The sequence below is a fragment of the Phyllostomus hastatus genome, unplaced genomic scaffold, assembly GCF_019186645.2.
Source record: "Phyllostomus hastatus isolate PE091 unplaced genomic scaffold, TTU_PhHast_1.1 phas_contig_699, whole genome shotgun sequence".
Taxonomy (NCBI): domain Eukaryota; kingdom Metazoa; phylum Chordata; class Mammalia; order Chiroptera; family Phyllostomidae; genus Phyllostomus; species Phyllostomus hastatus.
Genome location: NW_025333941.1, coordinates 1,208,034 through 1,231,838, shown reverse-complemented (window position 1 = coordinate 1,231,838; position 23,805 = coordinate 1,208,034). Strand labels below are relative to the sequence as shown.

The window sequence follows — 23,805 nt, the reverse complement described above, 5'->3', positions numbered from 1 at the left end:
TCAAATGAGAAAAGCAGGTAAATGGGAGCAGTCAGTCCCACAGATCTTTATTTGACAAACACTCTGTATCACTTCTAACCTGTAAGCTACCATGATCTAAGTTTTTGTGTCTCCTTTCTCTGTATTTTAAACCTTGTATAACATTTACTTACAGTGTGAGGGTACACAATAGACCAAAGCACTTTTCACAATCTGACCATGTGATCAGTTCTTATTTACTATGGCCCACCTGTTATTAATTATTATTTAGTCAATATAAATTTGATTTCTGCTAGTTTTGCACTTGGAAGCTGTAAACTTAAGGTTTTTTGGGGACCAGGTTGTGAGACATATTTGTATTCTTGAGAGGGTGGCATTTAAATAGAATTCAATTACCATATTTTAAGTGGATCTGAGGAAAGTGGGAAATGCATATGGGCCTAGTTGAATGATTTTCTAGTGTCATATTTGGACAGACAGAACATCTGCTACAGACTTTATAAACTATAGGAAGAGGCTTCCAGTAATACTGTTTATTTCCTGGAATCATATTTTTTTAAAACCCAATATCTTAGCTCATGTACTTGTTAAAATATCAATGATTGAGTTCTCTCAGGTAAGACTGGTTTCTGTTTGACACTATGTATGTTTCTCAGGTTCCAAGTTGCACCATTAGCTGTCAGACCCCCTTTTCCTTTTCTGCAGTGGTCCACTAAAAATGTAAAAGAGAGTCTTTCATTGGTTTAATAGGAAGCAACAAGCATTCTCAGGTCAAAATAATTTAGCTGTTTAATACTCCCTGCCTAGCTGCAGCATCAGATGAATGAATTCCATTTGCTTTCATAATAGAAGCTTTAGAAGTCTTCAAATTCTGATAATTGCCAATTGTTTCAACATCCATATAACATCTAATAACTGTTCAACCTATTTTCTATCTTTAATCCATTTCCCAGAGTAAATTCAGGACACTTTTTGCTTCCACAACATTGAGAGATTTGAGCTACACCAAGGGCATAGTTACTATTAGTGAAAATATGGAGGATTTGATTTTTTGAAAATTGACAAGTGCAAGTTAGAACAATTATTTCAGATTGTTGGGAGTTTCTTATTTCGGTGAATAAAAACCTTTAGTTGTGTCCATCATAGAAGTTATTGCCTATCTTGCTTGTTAATATTATTGTTGAATGTTCACAGATTCATATACAAAGCACATTAAGTCAGCATCATCAAGGAGTTTTCTGTGAACTGTCCCTGGAAACAAAGAGATGGTTAATGGGCAAAATGCAGCCATGAATGTCTTTTTTTCTACACAAAAGGCAGCAAACTTTCTGTGATAATCTGTTACATCAAGTTTTAAAACAGCAGATACTGAAAGTGAGACACAGAAGTGTTGAGTATGATGGGAATTCAATGGAGATTCAAAAGAATGAAAACATAAAAATAAGAGAGAGCCCATAGCTATCTATTCTGTTTGTTTGCACAACATGTCTAAAGCAGAAATGACTGTCATGCAGGAAGGGAGCTCTTTGGCTTTTGAGTCTAATTGATGATGATAAGATCACATGTGCCAAAGGTAAAGTCTCTTTTTGAGTTAAATCTTCCTAAGCACCTTTCTATGAAGAGTTAGAAAAATTTTACTTAATATGTGTCAGAATGTGGGCTTTATATAATATTTTAGAGATTTTACATCTTTTTTGGGGGGGGTGTAGGGGACAGGTTCCATGAATTTGACTTTAATAAAACATGTAAAAACTGGAAAAATTTTAATGCAGTTGCGACAAAGCCAGTATAAACCAGCATCATCTAAGTTTCTTTCTCTATTTTAAAAAAGGAAAAAAATAAGATTCCATTGAGTCTTTTGAGGCTAATTAATATCCATCTTTAGATATGAGATATCAATGTATTTTATTTGAGGTAAACAAAATGGAAGCTTATCCTTTGACACCTAATCTCCTTTTCTTGCTAGCTGTTCTGAAAAGTAAACTGTGTCTCGACCTGGCTGGCATAGCTCAGTGGATTGAGCATGGGCTGCGAACCAAAGTGTTGCAGGTTCAATTCCCAGTCAGGGCACATGCCTGGGTTGCAGGCCATGGGCCCCAGCAACCGCACATTGATGTTTCTCTCTCTCTCTCTTTCTCTCTCCCTTCCCTCTCTAAAAATAAATAAATAAAATCTTAAAAAAAAAGATTTACTACTCTGGAACAGCTCTGTAGTGGAGGAAAATCATTTTAGAAAAAAAAAGAAAAAAGAACAAGTAAACTGTGTCCTTTTTAAATCTAGTAATATCCTAGAGCATAAAAGTAAATCAAATCTCAATCCCTGGGAGAAATAGGTGAGGCTCTCTGTATCTCCCTGGGAAATTTTAGTCCAGGTAAATTGGCAATCTTCCCAAGTGAAGACAAAGAGATTTTGACTGTGCATTATTTTATACTGAATTGCTGATCAAGGTACTACACAAATTTATTACTGAAAACTGTTCACAGAACAGATGTGGGTGATCATAAAATATGTGGATTTGGAATCACAGGATATCTAGAAATAGCTATTTTATTTATAGCTCAGATTATGTACAAGTCTTCAGTGTTTTTTTTGTTGTTGTTTTTTTTTTACTTGGTTTCTTTACCAGCAAGTTGGGAGAATTACAGAAGTTTCTATATCGATTATGTCTCCTTTTCAAGTAATTTGATATAATGGGCTTTATTCCAGCTAGTGCATCAGTTCTTCAAGAAAAATGGTAAATATTAGGCAGAGGCTAAGTATCATCAATAGTTATTGTAATAGGAGTGACTGACTGATCTCAACAATATTGTTCTGGAAAGAGCTCAAAGCTCCTTTGGAACATCCTGTAAGAAATATTTAGTCTCAAGATTTGCTTTTTCTTCTTGTGGAAGTTCCTTTATAATTATTATTTTCCCCATTGTTTCAGTATTTAAATACATTTCACCCTTCCAGAAAAAAAAAATATGTGGGTGCCATGAGTTTAAACAAAATCTCTCCCTGTTAGGTAAACTGAAGCTGATCAGACCAGTAAAAGTGTATGTTACCTCATGACATTTTACAGTTGAAGGAGACAGTTTCTGCCTTAAGAACATTCATTAGTTGGTTAGATGTCCCTACAATCTGTACAAAAGCTTTACTCTTAATTGGGTGTTGTTAAGAAGGGATAAAGTGGTCCCAGTACCTACAAGGACCTTTGGGATTTGCCCTATTATAGTAATTTTAATTTATTTTTATCTATAAGTAAGGAGGAAAGGAAACACCTTTGCATCCCACTGAGTGACCATACGCTTCTTTTCCCCCTTGTTCTCAATCTATTTTAAGTTTTCTATATCTTCTTTTAAAGGGAACAGACTTCTCTTTAGGAGTTTCCCAGTGGACCTTTTTTGGTGAATCTGTGGCTTTACTCCCAGGAACCCGAAGGTGCATTCACTGGAGGACGTCAGAATAGCCAATACCTTGTGCGCCAACAGTTCAATTAGAATTTTTTTGCAAGCCTGTCAGAGTCTTAGAGACACAATCTTTGAAATTTTTAGGTAGATTTTTATATATTTTTTTTAATTTTAGAAATATATATAACCGCTCAATGTCTGATTCATAAAACAAGATTTTTGTTTGTTTGTTTGTTTTGCTTTTTGTTTTTTATTTTTCTGAAGGGGGCTGAAAAAATTCCTGGATTATTTTGTCTAAATTTCTATTGTCATTTTTTTCTAAAACTACTAGGGAGTGGTAGTGGAACAGTTATGAAATAGATTAAAAAAGGTAAAGTAAGAAAGAAAAATAGCAATTGCAACTAAATACAAAAGTAAATGAGAGGCAAATAAAACAGTGAAGGGATTATGGAAAGAGGAGGTATATGGTGCTGGCATTTATTACCTATAGAAGCCTTCTTTAGTTCAGAGACAGTCCCTAAAAGTCTATATTATTTTTGAGAGGATTTATTTGTGCTATCCCTAGAAGCTTCTAATTTCCAATAAAATATATTTGCCATTTATTCAGTTAAAATTTAGAGCCATGATGTTTTAAAATTTTGAATGTCTAGATCAATGAGATGTCATAAGATTTCTACTTTGGTCCTACTAAATTGATACCTCTTGTAATAAAATCTTTACATTTCTCTAAGCACTTGCAAATAAAGTCCTTTTACTTAATGTCTATTTGCTGGAGTAGTAATGAGGGAACTGGGGCTCAAAGTTGGTAGCCTTAGAGGCTTGGTTTCCCACATCCATTTTACTATTTGTATTATCTTTGAAATATAAATTATTTCTCCCTTGGCATGATTATTTGGGGGTTATGGGTTACTAGAGTCCAACGGTCTTCCTGCTTTCAGATAACACCAAGTCCTGTACCCAGTTAGGGGATTGTATTGGTGATGTTAACTCAAGAGCAGAAAACAGATCTATCTACCTTGTGTTTAGCAGGCTACATTTTTCTTTTACTTGTCAGTGTATCTCTTGCAACCTGTTTTCCTGACAAGTTTCCGCATTTGTACTTACAGCTGCCAGGTGTTTTCCTTGTATATTTTATTCTTTTATAAATCTCTCTCTCTCTCTCTCTCTCTCTCTCTCTCTCTCTCTCTCTCTCTCTCTCTCTCTCTCTCCCCCTCTCTCTTTCTCTCTCTCTCTCTAGAAGGGGAAGGGATAGACAAAGAAAGGGAGAGAAACATTGATGTAAAAGAGAAACATCAACCAGTTCTATCTCCTGTGGACACTGACAAGGGACCAAGCCTGAAAAACAGGCATGTGCCCTGACCTCTAAACAAACCAGAGATAGTTTTTGCTCTGTAGGACAACACACTGAGCCACAGCAGTCAGGTTTCCACTTATTATTCAGCTAGAGATCATGACAGCCAGCTGTGGAAGCAAAATATGTTTGTTTCTCTCACCTTTCAATTCCTCTTGCTCTTAATGTAACAATCAAACCATCGGAGGCATATTAACAGGAGACAATGTACAGAGTCTATTTTACTAATGAATATTCTGAAGTAAAAAAGAGATCCAAAGAAATATTGGCTAGTTAAGACATATGCTGTTGCAAAGATAAAGAGCAAAAGGCATTGCGGTTTGAACTTCAGGACACACACACACACACACACACACACACACACACCATAGCATGGAGATCCCAAAACAAATGAGTAGTAAATAGATACTGGCTTGGCATTTCCATGTGAATGTTCCTCCTTCAACTGGTCCTCCTTCTAAACATTTCCTAGGCAGTTAAGAGGGAAGTTCTCACTGTTTTTTTTTTTTTTTTGAGGTTTGTTTCCCAATAAGAAGAGCAGAATCCATATTCTAAAAGGCACATCTGGTGTGGCAACTATGCTTCCTTTAACAGCCCAGCCACTACCCTCCAGCTGCCTTAACAAATCTAACTGAAAGCTCAATCCCACTACACCTAGGCATTAATTAAAGTCACTATGTACCTAAATTATTACCAAACAAGGTAAAATACTGACATTCCTTTGTCATCTAAATATATCAACATTTCACTTCTTATTACAGTCAATTTAAAAGTTACATTTGAACTTACTAATAAAAATGTTCCTAGCTTTGGTGTTCACTACTTCCCTATCATGGGACCTTCATTCCTGGAAAGTAACTCAATACATGTGTTGTGATGTTATCCACAGCTGCTCAGAAGGAACTGGGAATCCTGTGACCCTGGCTCATGTCTTAGTTTAGTGTCTATGCTTTCATTATTTATTGCTTAATCAGACCAGTTGTGTTTTCACGTGTTCCTAAATTCAATTAGTACATCTGAGCATGTTGCTCCCTGAAAGACTCCAGTCCCATTTCTATTATTGAGACATTGGGACCAGGAAGTGTCTCAGAGGGGCTCCTGCTTAGTTTCATTATCATTCAAATACTTCTACGTTTGACTTAATTTAGTTCCTAATGCTCCAGAGAGGTCCAGATGTGACTACAACAACAGATGAATTTATGAGGGTCTCTGTAGCCATGGTAACTTTGTGGTATTGCGGTATTGTCTTACTCAATAAGAAGTGTTGTGTGTGGGTGTCCAGGAGACATTTTGATTGTTAATGACTTGTTCATTTGTAGATTCTGTGAATGTGTAATGAACTCATACTGTAAAAGTACCAGTCACTGTAGGAGGCACTGGAGACATAGTAGTGGATAAAAAATACAAACTGGACATGCTTGCTGATGTCTAAGTATATACTTGGCCATTAATATTTAAAAAAGTACTTCAGGATACCTTAAGATTTTTAATCCCAGCCAAATGACCTCAGTGGGCTTCACCAGTACTTTTCTGAAACCCTTTGTATTTTCACAACACCTCTCTTCTTCTTATAACACACATTAAATTCTTCACAAAACTCTTTGACTCTAGGTGCTGAGAACAAATCCTGAAATGGTAATTTCTTTTCACATTGGTCCAACCATTCTTCCCTGTCACCTGGATGATGCACTTGTCTTGTTACTGAACTCCCTGCTTGCAACCTAGCAGTCTTACTAATGCTGGCTAATTTGGAGTCTAAAATATAATCAAAATATTTTAGGCTTGCCTAAAAATCAAAATAACAAACATGCATTAGCAGAAAGAAATAAAGTGTTTAACATATGATCATGGATAATTCACATAAGCATAAACATTACTATGACTGTAAGGCAACATTGAGTACATAGAATTTTTTTTGAAAAAAAAGGAAGAAGGGAATGTGGGCTCTTATATTTCAGAAGTCGGAGATTGCTCTACAGCTAATTCAGAATAGCAGATTTAAATGGCAAAAGACAATTGGTGACTACTCAGAATCAGAGGGACAGAGTGGGGATCTAGACAATAAGTGCCTTCCCAAAGCCCTCTCATGTACCACACATAATCAATCAGCCTAAAGTGAATTCTCCCAAAGCACATTTCCTGTCTGAATCCTTGGAAGAAATGTAGAGAGGGTCAACAGTATTTTTCTGTGTTTCATTTCCTAATAAATAGCTTAAAATCAATATACTAAAACCAAATTGGCAGGGTGGCAAAATGTTGGTTACTTTCAATAAACTCAGATCACTCATCTTTTTTTTTTTCTTTCACCTTCTAGGAGCTCCCCAAGTCACCCAGAGTAAAGCCAAGTTTCTGGCTAGTGAATTCTTTATTTCTACTTTCATCTTCTCTCGTCTTCTGATTTCTCTGCTCTAGTAAGTTCACATCCTCTGTGGTGAGCCAACATATTGAAATTCAACAAAGAAAATCAACTCAACTATGCCTCACTTCATTCTAATATACTGTCATACAATGTTGTTTTCACTGTTGTTTGGAATATTGTGTGACTCCCTCACTGCTAAGTCCGGTCTATGAGGTCTGAGATTGTATCTATTTTCTTTTTACTGATTAGAAGAGAGTCCGGGAGATGGTCAACAGAGGGTCAGTGTCCTTTCATAAATGAGTAAAAAAAAAATACAAATGTGATAATGTTTAAGAGTGTAAAATATAGACAACTATGATCTCAGATAACAGGAATTCTGACCTAGGTAAAAGACCAGTTAAAACATTTTTAAAAGAGAAGCATCTAATAGAGAATGAGCCCAGGCAAACCTCGAGCTCATGAGGTGGCAGGAATGAAAGATCCAGGCACAGGACACAGTGAGTGCAAAGGACAAAAGGTAGGAAAGTTCATTGAACTAAATGAATTTTACTGCCTCAATTTGGCATTGTGTAAGCTAATATGCCTCAGATAGAGTACATAGTCAGTACTAAAAAAATTGCCAAAGTTCTTATTATTGTACTCCTCTGGGTACAATTTCCAGGTCTACCTACTTAGAAACCACACTAATACAAAAACAATGCTCTCTCCTCCTGACCACACAAGCAATTCATGATATCAAGTATGGATGACATCTTGACTGATATATAAGTAACAGGCCATAACCCACATATCTGCAAGGTATACCACCTGCTCACTGTTAACACTCCTACAAATTCCATGTGTTTCCATTTCTCCCAAAGCTTTTCACTTGCCTTTGTAAACCCTTCCTCTGCTCCTGCCAACCACCAAAATTTTAAGGCTATTACTCGTGTTCTTTCTTTCTGGGTAGATTCATTTGCATTTTCTGAAATTTTGCATAAATGAAATTATGCAGTATGTTTTCTTTTTAATCTGTCTTTTTAATTAAGCATAGTTAGTATATGAGGCAAAATTTGCATAATGAAATGTGAAAAATTCACTTGCATTTAGTTTAATTGCTGTGATGTGTAGGTAACATTTCTACCTTGTGCTAAAATATTTTAATTACTCTTATCCAACATTATAGCCATTGAATGATTGCTCCCCATTTCTCTGTGCCCTATCTTGTGGAAAGTACCACTCTTTAATCTGTCTGGTCCTCCACCTTGTTTTCTGTCCTGTATATAATGTTGCATGACCGCACTGGCCTTGTACATCAGGTGCTCCCACTAGTTCCAGTGTCAGGAAACAAATACGAGTTTTCAAAACATTATTTTTCCTCCCCTCCCTGTGTCTTACCCTCATGGCCATACTAATGTGGATGAATGATACCCCCACTTCACCCAACTAGCTCGTCACCCCTCCCTCAACAGGAAGGTCAACCCCTCATTCATATTATTCAGCCTCCTTCTGAGTCTCCAAACAAACCCTCCTACATGGCACTTTAGGTCCCTTTGAAGAATACAATACCTAATACCTTTACAACTCCCAGTCACCACAATTTTCCATCTGACACTGGGACACCCCATTCCTCCATCACTTCACTCTCCGTTCACCTCTACTTACACACAATCTACCTATGGACAGGCTCCAAAATTCTCAGTTCAACATAACAGAGCCACAGGGAGCAGAAAATGAAGAGAACCAGATGAGATATTTATTTACAATTTCCTAGTTCTGGATTCAGGTTTTTTAAGGACAGGCATGTGGAATTTGTAAAAAACAACAAAGACAACAAAGAATGAGGACAGTGATGTCTACTTTGAACTGCAGGTAACATGGGGCCTCAAAGAAACTCAGGGCAGGCCAGTGTATGGATGACATAACAGAGACCTGAATGCTTACTAGGTATTTGAGTTTTATGATAGGATTTCTTCTTTATAATCTTTCTGATCTTGTTTCTTGAAGGTACAGTAACAATGTATGTGACATGAATATACTGTTGACAGTTAGGGTGTTGCAATATGTCCTTTCTTGCTGGAACACATTGGTGGATTCTGAGCCAAGCTTCTTTTCATGACACCTGTGGGCCAAGGAGGAACTGTGAAGTCAGGTAATCTCTAGCATCAAAAATCCAGGAAGAAGAGAGGCAAGAAAATTACAAACAAAAAATTTCTAATTAAGTAGGTAAGGAAAAATTTTGGAAGAATTAAAAATATGTTAGAAATTGACCCTTTCAGTAAGATGACATGGTTAACTAGTTATGGGGAGGTTATGTTAAAGAAACACATGCATTAAACAAGCTTAGAAATAAAAGTAAGACTTGACTAAAGTTCATGCAATAGGGTAGTGAAACAGAACTGAACGAGGTAAATTCAAAGGCTGGAGAGATTTTAGAACAAAAGGAAATATGGGAATCTGTGCTTCCTAAAGCACTTTAAATAAAGAAAAGCAAAACTTTTCATAAAACCTCAAGAGGGTGTCATTTTATGTTTTGGTTGTAAAGTTATTCAAGTATGGTAGGTTTCTACTCTTCCTCAGAGACTGGCACACCAGAAACATTAAAATTCAATATAATAGGCCCAGTATTTGAGTACATATTCCTTTGTTCTTAACATTGGAAAGAAGCTTTCAAAAACACTTATGTATGTTTCAAAATCCTAGATAAAGTGTCAGCCATTACCAAATTACAATTATATTTTTAACAGAGTGGTCTACAAAAATAGATGTCAGAGGCCTATAGACAGGAAGAAACTGTCTAAAGGTTGTTGACTGTGAGGGAACATTAAGTCCTCTAGGTCATAACACAAATGCCTTCTTCTCAGTGGAGGGAACCACAACTAAATCCCTTTCAGCTAAGAGCCAGTTTGCATCTCCTTCAGTTCCTGCAAGTTATAACAATGTGTCAGTTCCTAGCAATGTAGGTACAGGGGCAAAATAGCTGAGAATCCTTGAACAGAGCCAGGATTTCATCTCCCAGGATGCTGTATTTTACATATGTCTGCACTCACCTTTTATTTTTTTTTTTGCTCAAACATCATATAAAACAAACAAGAATAGTCTTGATTCTACAGTATAGCTGCTGTAATTTACTTTGTCCTCATGAGTTACTGAAGTGAAGAGAAACTGACATTCAGCACATAGTTTTCCCTGATGCAGGTTTTCCTATAGAATATAAGATGGCAATTTTTAATTTTTAATTTTAATTATTTATGTAATGTTGTTCAGTTACAGTTGCCCTGCTTTTTCCCCATTGCTCACCCCAAACCCAGGCTCCCAACTCCCACAGTCATTCTCCCCCATGCTCCATGCCCACTAAGTCTCTATTTGTGTTCCTTTACTTGTCCTTCCCCTTTCTTCCCCAGTTTCCCCCTTCTCATCCTCTTGAGGTCACTATCACTTTCTCCTTTAGTTATAAATCTTTGGTTCTATTTCCCTCATTCATTTGTTTTGGTGATTAGGTTCCTGTTAAAGATGAGATCATATGGTATTTGTCTTCTACCACATGGCTTATCTCACTTAGCATAATGCTCTCCAGCTCCATCCATACTGTCACAAACAGTAGTAGGATCTCCTTTTTTTTCTGCCATGTAGTATTTTATTGTATAAATGCACCATGTTTTTTTGATCCACTCATTTACTGACGGGCACTCAGGCTATTTCCAACACTTAGCTATTGTCAATAACACTGCCATGAACATTGGGGTGCATAGGTCCTTTGGAATTGGTGATTCAGCATTCTTAGGGCGTAGTCCCAGCAGTGGGAATGATAGATTGAAATGCAGTTCAATTTTTACATTTTGGAGGGAATTACATTGTTTTCTACAGTGACCACACTGGTCTGCATTCCCACCAACATTCTTTCAAGGTACTCCTTTCTCCACAACCTCACCAGCATTTGTTGTTTATTGATTTCTTAATGATGGGCATTCTGACTGGTGTGAAGTGGTACTTCATTTTCTTTTTTACTTTTTTTATTGTTGTTCAGTATGGTTGTCTCCATTTCTCTCCCACCACTCCCCCTACTCTAGCCATCCACACTTCCCACCCTTGATTTTACCCCTTTTTGGTTTTGTGCATGTATACTTTATAGACATTCCTGAAAATCCTTTCCCTCTTTTTCCCTGAGTATGCCCTCCCTTCTCTCCTCTGGTTACTGTCAGTTCTTAATTTTAATAACCCTCTAATGTCTAGTCATGCTGTGCCTTCTCCTATATGTCAGTAGTCCCTTTGCTTGTCTTTCTTGGAGAAGTGTATGTTCAGATCTTTGCCCATTTTCTATTTGGATTGCTTGTCTTCTTGGTGTGGAGTTGTGTGAATTCTTTATATATTTTGGAGATTAAGTTTTTTTTTTCTGAGGTTTCACTGGCAAATATGTTTTTCCTTACAGTTTGTTCTCTTTCCAATTTATTGTTGTTTTCTTTAGCCATGCAGAAGCTTTATAGTTTGATGTAGTCCGACTTGTTTATTCTTTTCTTTCAATTTTTTTGCCATAGGGAATGTATTAGTGGTACTACTGCTGGCTAGGTAGGATATCTGAAATTTTCATTCTTAGGTTTTCCTCTAGGACTTTTATGATGTCATGACTTACATTTACAACTTTTATCCATCTTAATTTTATTTTGCCATATGGTGTAATTTGGTGGTCTAATTCCATTTACTTTTTGAATGTACTAATTCAGATCTCCCAACACCATTTAATGAAGAGGTTATTTTTATTCATTTTTATGTCCTGCTCCCTGTGTCAAATATTAATTGACCATTTAGATATGGATTTATTTCTGGCCTTTCTATTATCTTCCATTGGTCTATGTGTCTGTTCTTATGCCAGTACCAGACTGCTTTGATTACAATGACCTTGTAATATAGTTTGATATCAGATATTATGACCCCTCCTACTTTGTTCTTTTGTCTCAAAATCGCTGAGGCCATTAAGGGTATTTATGGTTCCATATAAATTTTTGAAACATTTGTTCTATATCTGCAAAACATGTCATGGTATTTTCATACAGATTACATTGAATCTATAGATTGCCTTGGGTAGTGTGGACATTTTAATGATGGTAATTCTTCCAGTCCATGAACATGGTATATGCTTCCAATTATTTGTGTCTTCCTTAATTTCTTTCGTCAGTGTTATATAGAACTCTGAGTACAGGTTTTTACTACTGTGGTTAAATTCATTCTTGAGTACCGTATTTTTCTTGTTCTTATAGTAAATGGAATATTTTTCCTAATTTCTATTTCTGATACGTCATAGTTGGTGTACAAAAATGCCTTTGTTTTCTGAATGTTGACTTTGCACCCTGATATTTTGACGAATTCATTTATTAGGTCCAGAAGTTTATTAGTGGAGTTAATAGGGTTTTCTATGAACACTATCATGTCATCTGCAAACAGTGACAGGTTTATTTCCTCCTTTCCAATTTGGATGCTTTTTATTTCTTATTCTTGTATGAACACTGTGACTAGAATTCCAACACTCTGTTGGATAGAAACTGTTAAAACATATGCACTTGTTCCTGATCTTAGTGGGAAAGCTTTTGTCCATAGTATTTTCATATGATTCTCTGCATTTCTGTATTGGTTGTAATTTCACCAGTTTCATTTCTGGTTTTATTTATTTGACTCATGTGTTTTTTGTTGTTGTTGTTGATGTGTCTAGTTAAAGGCTTGTTGATTTTGTTTGTCTTTTGAAAGAACCAGCTCCTGGATTTATTGATCCTTTGGATTCATCTTTTAGTTTCCATGCCATTTATGTCTGCTCTGATCTTAATTATTTTCTTTCTTCTGCTTGCTTTGAGATAAGATGGGAGTTTTAATAGCCACTTGATGTTAGGAAGCTTCACCATCATACCACACCTACAGTCTCCCTACTTGGGGGGGGGGGGTTCTCTGTTCTCCTTGGTTGTTGGACTTCCATAGATTGTGATTTTCTAGCATTTCTGGATGTTTTTTGTTTTAAGATTGCTTGTTACCCTTCTTATGTTTTTTTTGTGGAGACAACATGAGGATATTTGCACATCCTTCTTGGACAGAGTGCAAATGGAAGCTTTTAAATGACAGTCACTAAAAGGCTCACTGATGGGAGGAGCACCTGCCCTTCCATCACTTTTAAAAAAATATTTTTCCTTTCAAATACAAACTTTAAAATTCATCTCTAAAAATTAGTGAAAATGTAATATTATGAATGAATAAATTCAACTTATTAAAGCAGTTGTATTAATGTTTTTTTGCATTTTTATACCTGTGTCCTGACTAAAATTTTATTTATTTATTTGTTTATTAAAATATATTCTTATGATTTATTTAATGAAGTATCCTCTGCATCAGGCTATAGTTTAAAAGCAGTTATATGACTGTGATTTGAGAAGAATGATTTACAAGCAATAGGACCCTCCTCCCTGAAAGCTTTCTTCCATGGACTTCCCCTGTCTTTCACCTTAGCAGTACAAGGCAGTTCTCAATTTACATGAACAACATCTTTACAACTGCCTAAATAGAAAATTAGTATATAAATAGTACTAGGCATTTACTAAATAACTCACAGGCCAAGGAGTTTAATTGAGCAGTTGTGAAATGTAATGTGAAAGAGGTTTTGAAACCTTAAGACTGGGTAATCTGCTGTGTTTCCATGTCTTTGACTGCCTTAAGAGAGTGTTTGGTTTCCTTCTTACCTGCAAAATGGTAAACTCTGCTTATTTGACTAGCTGTCCAGTCAGCATATTTTATGTTGTACTGTTTGCTTTTGCACTTGCTTTTGAATTAGGAGTAATATGGCTTGCCCATATGTGAAGTCCAAACAAAGTTCTCAGATTACTGTTGTTCAGTTTCAATGTTAGTGTAAAATACTTACTTAAAAGTTCAGTGTTTCCAAGTCCACCTATGGTATATTTAACTTCATTGCACTGCTAACAGTGTAAGTGTCTGTGTCAAAAAGTCATCGTAAGCTTCTTCAAACAAAAGGTTGCCTTAACAGCATCACATTCAGTGATGTCAAGCCCTGCAACTTCATGCCAGGTTTCTTGTTCTCCAATAAATTGTTCCAGACCTTTATTCAGTTCCTGACTGGTCTCCAATTTTCTCCCCATAACATTTAAAATAACAGTTTCAAGTCTTTTTTTTTTCATTCATGTTAGTTTGACTTTCATGAACAATTTGATCATGCAGCTGTACAGTTTCATCTTATCTTTCCATGGCCTCAAACTCATGCCACTTGGTTAGTTGACTCTGGGATTGCCAAAGAACTCTATTCTCAACTTCTGTAGACAAAACAAGGTCAAGTCATCCAGCCACAGATTGGATCTATAATCATCACTTGTTCATATATGATCCAAACACATCTCCAATCTTACCAGCATATTCCTAATTGATTCCTCTATGGAGTTCACAATTTGATCACTATTTTATGAGATTTCTTTTCTTTATACTTTAACTTTTTCTTGAATTTTTCCTGAGAAATTGGAAAGCCCTGAGACCTTCCCAATATTCTCAGAATGTTAATTAGTTTTAAAATTAAACAATCAGGTCATAGGTGGTGTCCCTCTGTATAGATGTCTATATATCCACATAATCTGGAAATAATTGGAACTGGTTTATAATAATTCCTTCACTTAATTGGCTCACATAAATTAAAATATAACAAAACTAACCCAATTTCTAGTTCATTAATGGGCAATAATTTTTATGACTAAAGTGATGTTATTTTTGCTAAATCTGTGAATAACTGGTAGGTCAGAGTCACTCAAGAACCCAGACAGACACAGTGAGTTAAGGAGAGCAGGGTGTGTTAGCAGGGAATAAGAGGAAAAGTGGAGCCAACTGAGGGATGTTAAGAGGAAAGTGGGGTCAACCAAGGGAGGTTGTGGAGCCAACCAAGAGAGAATGGGACTTGTGGGGGAAAGTAGAGTCAACCAAGGGAGGTTGGAGAGGGAACTAAAGGAGGTAGGAACTTGTAGGACAACGTAGAGCCAACTGAGGGAAGTTGGGACTTGTGGGGCAAAGTGGAGCCTATTGAGGGACATTGGGACTCACTCTGTTGTTCTTAGATCAGGATTTTTAAATGCAGAAAAGTATCATTGGGGTATTAGAGTCTGAATGGCTAGAACTGGTTGCTAGGTGAAAGCTACATCCTGTTATGCCTGAAAGCCAACCACAGACACTAATTTTCCTAAGTAGTGTCTGCAGTTTCCAATGGTGCCATTTTCTCACCTGCTGATTTTCATTCCTCCTAGGAATGCCTACATCTAACAATAACATATCCAAAGAATGAGTCAATGACATATGTAATATTAATGTGCACATATATGATTGGAGTACTTATGTGATTCTAATGAGAATGATTGTGGCTGCCATGGAACAGGATTCATTGTTCACATGGTGAAAAATATCAAATATTTTTATAAGAAGGAGAAGCTTCATGAACCAAGTGTGCACACGTGGTTTAAAAACACTAGGTATGTACAATCGATTAATTGCTTGCCTTTCTCCATACTAATTAGTGGAAATAGCATTATACATTGAAAATATTTGTTATTCAAAAATAACTTCTCTAACAGTCTATTTACATAGCATCCCATGCAGTAGATAGAAAAATAAATAAGAATATAACAATTAAGGAGATATCTTTAAACCCAAAGCAGACTATTGCTTGTTTTTGTGGAGAGGTCTCTGTGAAGTCCTGCCCAGGGTCTGTGCTCTGGGCCCTGGAGGATAGCTAGGGTAATTAAAGAAAGCCCACCAAATGTAGTGGAATTGGGAACAGTATCTCTAAGCAATAGAATAGTTACCTGCCCAAGCACTTGAGTCTGAATTGATACTAGAGTAGAGGTAAGGCTGGATGAAAATTTATTTGAAAGGCTAAAATTGTAAAGTTAAGAGCTTGAGTGGCTTTGCTGACCACATGCCATGATACGACAAACTCCAGAGAGGTTGAATCCACACTGTGAATTGTTTGAGGCTACAAAGCCTGGCCTGAGGGAGGGACCTATAAAAAAATCAGAGTAGAAATGAGAGCCCACTGGGTAAAGAAGTTGAATGATGAAGTCCAAGAGAGACCTCTGAAAGCTTTCCTGATGGTGATAAGCTCTATAAAGAAGAACAAGGTGGGAAGCAGTAGATAAAGAGTGGATGGGTTGGGCAGTTACTTTCTTATGTAAGATGGTCAAGGAAAACATTCATGTCTCTGTGACATTTGAATGAGACCTAGAAAGGAGCAGATGGAGTCAGGGAGGACTTGGCTGGTGACACCTGATTTGGCTTCATTAGTTACTTAAGTGCAGAAGAATTGACTTTCACCACATATTTTTCTCTGATGAAGTTTTTTCCATAAAACATAAGATGAAAGTTTTAACAGTCACTCGAGGTTATAAATCTTCACCCTAAAAATTCACCTGCATTCTTTGTAGCTCTGGGTGGTGTCCTCTTCTCTAAGAGATACCAAAGACAAAACAGGTAAAACTTAGTTTCATAAGGTGTGAGGTCATTTCTAATTCCATGGACATTGGTCTAAACTAGGACATATGAGCTAAAGTGTTGGTTTTATTACCAAAGCTTCCAATTATTTATTACTAACAAAAAGAGCAGAAATGTATTGAACTTATGGAAATAATTTTATTGACACATAAATAAGAATAATGAAGGTTTAGAAATCTTTTGAAGGAAAGGGAAAGACAAAGATCAGTGTTGCTACTCAAAGCAGTGTCCTCTTGTCCATTCCCATTGTCTACAACAGTGTCCAGGTGCCTTCCACATGTTTACATGAAGAAGAAATTAGCTCAGATTCTATGAGCTCATCACCTGCTCCCACTGGTTATCACAGGACCAATGCTCATCCTCTGAAGGACACAATTTCACCTCCACTGGGGACATGGTACAAATGAGACCAACCTGAGATGAGAGTTACCTGAAATATGACCTTAATTCAACAATAATGACAATGTCTGCTTACATTTTTGAGTGTTTATTGATTTAATGCAAATCTTTTAAGAACTATTCACCTTAAAAAAATCTACTATAATGCTGAAAAATATTTTATTTGAAATTTAATAAATTATGTCAGCAAATGATTGTCACCCAGTTTGCACATGCAGCATAACAGGCAAACTTGTAGTAGATGTGATGGGGTTGGAAACTTCACATTTGTAAGTCCCAGCATCTTCCCTCTTCACAGGGCTTATGGTGAGGCTTTGGTGGGCCGTTGACAACTTCATGCGCTCATTGAACTGCAGATTCATGTAATTGAACAACCAGTGAATGGAGAGTGCATTTGTTTTGCAGGTCAAGACCACAGACTCCTTATTCTCTGTGACTGTGGTGCTACTAGCATTGAGGGCAACCACTAATTCAGGCTCTGTGGAGGAACAGGGAATGTGACTGATTAAGATGGACTTCACACAAAGAACCATGATACTTACTCAGATCTCAACCACTCACAGCCACAGTGACTTAAGTAAGAGTTACCAGAGTATGTTCCTGACATTTGCAGAAGGATAATTATCTAAGTTCAGGTGAACTTATGTAAGGAGAGAGCTGCAGCTCCACTCTGACCATATATAATCCCAGGATGATTCCATTCATATTCCCTCAGTCATCTATGTTAGCAGCTCACAAAACCTCTTCCCAGCCCATATGTCCTATCACCTCATCATCAGATAGAATTTTTCTCTCTTCAGCTTTTACTAACCTTTTACTAACACTTTTTTTTCACAAAGTATTATACCCTACTCCTTATGTGAACTTTATCCATGTTGTGGAAGGCAGGCTTACCACTTTGTCCATCTCTGGAGCCAAGCAAGTTTACAGTAAGGGGAAACCCATTTAGCTTTTGTCAAATAATTTATTAGGCAGTAAAGACTGTTCAATAAAGAAAAGGCAATCTTTCCAACAAATATGTTGCACAGTTATATTGACATGCAGACAAGTTACATAGGTTATTGTCTGATCCCACACACAAAAATTCAATCAAATAGATCAAATTTCAAAGGTTGGATCCAAAACCATAAAATGCTTAGAAAAGTATAAGGAGAAGGCTTATGATATTGGTTTTGGAATGATTTTATGAATATGGCACTAAGAACAAAGGTAAAAAACAGGTCATTTGTATTTTGTCAAAATGAAAATATTTTCTTCACCAAAAAACACAACAGGTTGAAAGGTGATGTATGGAATTTGAGAAAATATTTTGCAAGTCATATGGAAAATGAAAGGTTAATGTCTAGAATATACAAAAAGTCTTCTACAACTCAACAGCCACAGCAAAACCACATATAAACTGACTTAAAAATGAACAAAACACTTGAATAGACATTTCTCCAGAAAAAATGCTCAACACCAATATTACTTACAAAAATGAAAGTCAAAATTCTCCAGGTTGACTTAGTTGCATGTCATATTGGGTGTGGTTGACTTTGCTCTACAGGGAAGAGAATAAAGTTTGCCCTGTGTGGTACCTTTCCTTTCTCCAAAAGCTTCTTCAACCAGAGTTGGCTCCTCTCACATCTCAGTCAACTTGAGTCTTTGAAAGAACCCAGGAGGTCTGTGCATCACTAGAAAATGCATAGGAATCTGGTTGCTCAGAGAATGTATGGCCACTAGCTATATGTCTGGTGGAAAGTACAGACTTTCTCAGGTGTCATTTAAGTCTCAATGTTTGGTTATGGAGAGACTTAAGATTGGGAGTCAAATATACCCCTGTAATTCTTGTTCTTCACTGACAATCTGACTGCCTGGTTGACAAGAAGTGTTTTCTTGCAGCTGTAGAGACTCCTGTCACCCTGCTGAAGTGTGTTTCTATGAGGTACCACTTCCCAAGACATCCCAGAGGCTGGATTTTTTACAGATTAACACATAGAGTCCAGGGGAAAGCCAGTGGTATATTGACTACTCAGGCCTCTGGGTCAAAAATGGGTCAGAGCTTTCGAATTGAGTGAGACCCAAATTAGTCAGTGAGCAAAATGGGTCAGTGAGCCAAAAATGATAGAGAAAAATCCAAGAAGTGATTTAGGGAAGAGGAAAAAGGACAGGCAGAAGTGCATTAAGGCAGCAGAATAAAGTGTTGTGCCCTTAACCATTAAAGTCACCCTCTCTCCCCTGAGGGCAGGTAAGGGCAGGTGCAAATGCAAAACAAGTGCCTCATAGCAAGTGGTGTCATGGACTTGCTGAAATTCTGGACCATGTGGGCAATAAGTGTTAGGTGGCTATAAGATATTAATTTGGGAGAAACGTAAAATTCTTTTGCATGTGACAATTATTATTAACATACTGGGCCTAAGAGAAATTACAGAAAGATTATTTTTATTACAGAAAAGAAACTGATTTGAGATGATGGTCTCAGTTCCTGGAGGCACAGAAAACCTTTCTGTCATGGCAAGAATTTAATGGACTGAATCCAGGTTCCAGGCTCTGAAGTGATTTTGGATCATTCATTCATTCATTCATTCAATCATCATCTACTTCTTCCTGTTTCATCAAAACCAGCTGAATGTTTGTTACATGTTGGTCCATGAGTTTGTTTCAGGCATAGAGTGAGGAGTGAGTAGGCAAAGTGCTTTCTTTACATTTGCTTGGGGTTACTCTACCAAAAACAAGAAGCAAATAAATAATTGATGTGAAGTCCAGTGCAGGAAGGTGTGGATAGGCCATGTGAGGGGGAGACCTGTTCAGTGATTCTGATTGTCACTGCAGGTAGTTTGTTCTAGAGTAAAAACACATGATTTCTCCTTTTTGTTACTACACAGGCCAAAAGGTGTTCCTGTGAGATGAGCATGCCTAGGACAAAAGAATCTGCACCAAATTGTTGGCTTAAAAATTCAAAGACACCCTCATTGGGTCTCTAAGGTAGAGGAATTAAATCTAAGACCACAGACACGCCTTGAGGCACTCTCATCATTTGCTCATGCTCTGTGTGACTTTGATGTTGTGACTGTATTTATGGGTACCTCCATTTGTTGTCAAGGAAAGTTGGCTGTTAAGTTGTGAGTGTACAAACTGTACAATATTTACATCATCTGACCTTAACCAGGGACAGAAGATCTGTTCATATAAGAGGCATCACTCATTGATTGGTTCCAAGAGAGGATTGCTGGACTGATCCCTGGTAAATAAGGAGCTTCCAGGAGCATCTTTTTTTCTAAGTTTCTTTCTGGGGATGCTGACTTTCTTCTGAACCTTTCTAAGACTCTCAGGACAGTCAGTTTTACACAAGGACATTGCCTAACTGTGCTCTACACACAGATTCAGGAGATACAAAACTCCATTTTTGCCAACATGTGGCTCTTAGGCCTGAGCCCTGACTAGTGACTAGCTCAGGATCTTTTTGTCTTGGGATTCCATTAAACTGTTTCTCACTCAGATTGTCCCAGGAGTTCAAACACAACTTGGGACATACCCACAACTGTCCCCGGGGTTCAAGATCCCTGGGGCAAGGTTCTGGAGAGGAATTTCTGAGCTGAGCTCTGCATGAATTTCAGGGGGTATCTCAGACCATGCTTTGACCTAGTATGTCAAAGTCATTCTTAAGGTCAAGTTCATAGGCAGGTGCTCAGGGGGCTGAAGTGAGATGGAACTCCCTCTGCAGAGTAACTTCTACCACAATGATCCTTCTGTCTGTAGTGACTGTCCACAGGGGTGCAAGTTGGAAAGGCAACTGATAACTTAGAAAATCCATCTACACAAAATCCAAGGAGAGATACACACAGGTATCTCTCCTGTGTGTGAAGTAGAATCCACCCCATTCAGCACCCAGTGGTAGGATAGCAATCACTCACCGTATACATGAAGCCACCCAAATCCAATGACTTCTATTTCACCTTCAAGGTAGACTTCTACGGTGTACATTATTGCATCATTCATGTTGGCATTGTCTATCACCAAGGATCCATCAGGGGTTATTCTCTCTCGACCACTGTACGCAGGGCCTTTTATATCACCTGTTACATTTCTTATAAAAAATGCAATCATACGATTTTTTTCCCTGCTTTGCCCCCTGTACCATATGAAGGCTCTAGCACCAGGAGGCGTATTGCAGAGAGGTAGACGCGCAGTCTCCCCTTTAGCAGTAAATGTTGACACAATATTGAGTTCAGCTATGCTGGGCTGGCACCAGAAGTTGAAGAGTGAGACTAGGAAATAAGAAAAAAAATATGCTTGTATATATATATTTTTTGATGGAAAGATGAGGTTCTGATTTCTGAGTAGGTCTCTTTATTTCTCAGCTTTGGCGTAAAAGTGAGCAGGTGTCTTCCATGGTCAAGTTCCATAGCATGGACCCCATTATTTCAGCACCTCTAAAATTGTTACTTTTTTTGGTTTCAAATAGTCTCCTCTAGGTGTTTTCTTGCTCGCCCCCTCATTATGCTCAGACTCCTTCTTACACTCAGGGGCATTTTTTTGGAAGACATTTTGCTGACCACCTTCTCTAAAGATCCTCTCTCTTCACTTCCTTTTTCCCATGGATCTTATGCATACCTTGCATGACATCTAGATCTTTCCTTTTCCCTCTCTCCTCCTGAATATGGGCTCAAATAAAGCAGGGCCTCGTTGGATCTTTTACCTCCAGGGACTAGACAGGCTGCAAGTAGATGGAGCTGAATGAATGAGCAATCCCAGGGTTGTACCATTTAGGAGATATTTGAGCATTTCTCAGGTTGGTGGCAAAGGCAATGCCTTGCGCCCCTGGTTAAGTTTTTATTTTTTCTAGTGTTTCCTGACATAAATCATTGTTATCATTATCAGTTTTATTTAATATTCAATGATGAATAACAGGAAATAAACAGCAATTGAGGTTTTCCTGCCTCTCATCATTCCAGATTTTGAGATTTTCCTCTTACTTACCCCCTTCCCAATCCTACTATGCTCCCCATCCTTTACCCTCAGGTCCACATGGAAGCCTTCCCTCTTTTCTCAGAGCACTGGTCTCTTCAGAAGATCCCAGCCAGTCTCTGTGTCAGATCCTTAGTGTACTCCAAGGAATTGTTTCCTACTTACCAGCCAGCAGGAGCTCTTGCCAGTGGACAAGTCTTGTATGGCTAGAGACAGATAGGGATCCCATGGTATATGTTGTCTGCTCTGTGGCTGCCTCTTTGAGAAAAGCTGGAGGTTCTGTAAGGCTCACAGGTACCTCTGTCCAGAATAGTGCAATCTGCTTTGTGTCCAACCTGTGTGCTGAGCTTTATTCTGGGGCATGTTTACTATTCTTGGCATGTGGTCTGGGGGCTGGGTCTCTGCATAAGACCCTCCCACTTCCTGCTTTCCTTCTGCCACCCCAGTCTCTCTTTACCAATAGTGCTCTCTTACATTTCAGTTCCCTGGGAACTCCTGAGGTTTCTCAACACCACACACATGCACACATGAATATAAACACACCCACCCACACATAGACTCTCATGCTGTGTTTGGAAAGCAATAAACTTGGATTTGGGGGCTTGGACATACCCAAGAACTTCCTGTCAGCTGCACATAGGCCTTTCCCACAGCCTTCTCTTGATCACATTTGACTTCTCCCTACAGAGCAGGTGGTCTGAAGCTAAGTCAGAAAAACCTGTCACAAGGATATCAACCCTGCTGTTCATCACATCAACTGTGAAACTTATTAAACATCACAATTCCCAGGTGAAACCTTAAAAATACAGCCTCCGCAGCTGTCCCACTAATGTGGGTGTCCATTCAAAATGATATATCTTGATGTGAAGGTTGATCCACTTCTGTTCTCTGGTCTACAGGGAAAGTCTCCAAATTCTGTTACATTACAGATTCTGAAGGGGCTGCAGTGGGTCAGAGACCTTGCATGTCACAAATTCTCAAGTGAAGTAGATCTTCCTGCTCTGTAGGGAACACTTGTAATAGTGAGGGTAGTGGGGGCCCATTTATCCCTGAGAGGAGGACCCACTTGTGCCAATACTGACTTGTGCTGTGTCTTGGTCTGTGGTCTCTCAGCAGAGAACAGGGAGTCCTGGCTGTCCTCAAAATATGGGGATCATTTCTGGTTGTGACCCAGAAACTCAGGTGGGAATGCAGTCTCCTTCATATTCTTAAATTCTATGAGAAGCTTTTATTTCCTCCCAGCAGGAAGGTCACAAAAATGAGTCTGGCAGTGATAAGGATCAAGCATGGTGATACTTGCATAGAGAACTCTTCTTCTATCTCACATTTTCACCAGACTGGATTTTGCTCCCAGGGACAAAGATTCAAAGCCAGAAGTCTCAGTAGGACCTGCAGTTTTTGGGTGTGAAGGGGGAGGTGTCCTGTTTCCCCAGGAAGAAAGAACTGTGAGGAAAGATCAGGTGCCTGTGGGCTTCCTGGTCCTCCAAGGAGTTTGATGTTTCTCCATGTCTGTTTATTGGACCTGACCTCGTGTTTCTGACTGTGGGACAACCTCTGATTTCTTCCTGAGAGGCTTTCTTGTGGTCACTAGACTTGCCCATGGATGATGCCAGACATAGGGTAGAGAGAAGCACAGAAACCTCTGAGGGAGGAGGTACTCCCAGGCCCTGTTAAAGTAAGAAACATTCAAACTTGAAATCAATATAATAAATTTATCTGAGGAAAACTGACCTCTTATGCCTGGGTGAAAGGACTCAAATCCTTTTAAGAAAGGCAGTTTTACATCTTATTTTGTACATTATATTCAAAGTACAAAGAGAAAACTTTGCATAGAATCCTTTAGGAGGTGAGAGATAACATAGCAGGGAAATCTCCAGAATTAGGAAAAA

The 23,805-nt window shown here is 38.0% G+C and overlaps 1 pseudogene; it reads right to left on the bottom strand.

Moving 5' to 3' along the window:
- Positions 1–13,702: 13,702 nt before the first annotated feature.
- On the bottom strand, positions 13,703–23,517 carry LOC123825903 (annotated as a pseudogene).
- Between the last annotated feature and the right edge of the window lie 288 nt (positions 23,518–23,805).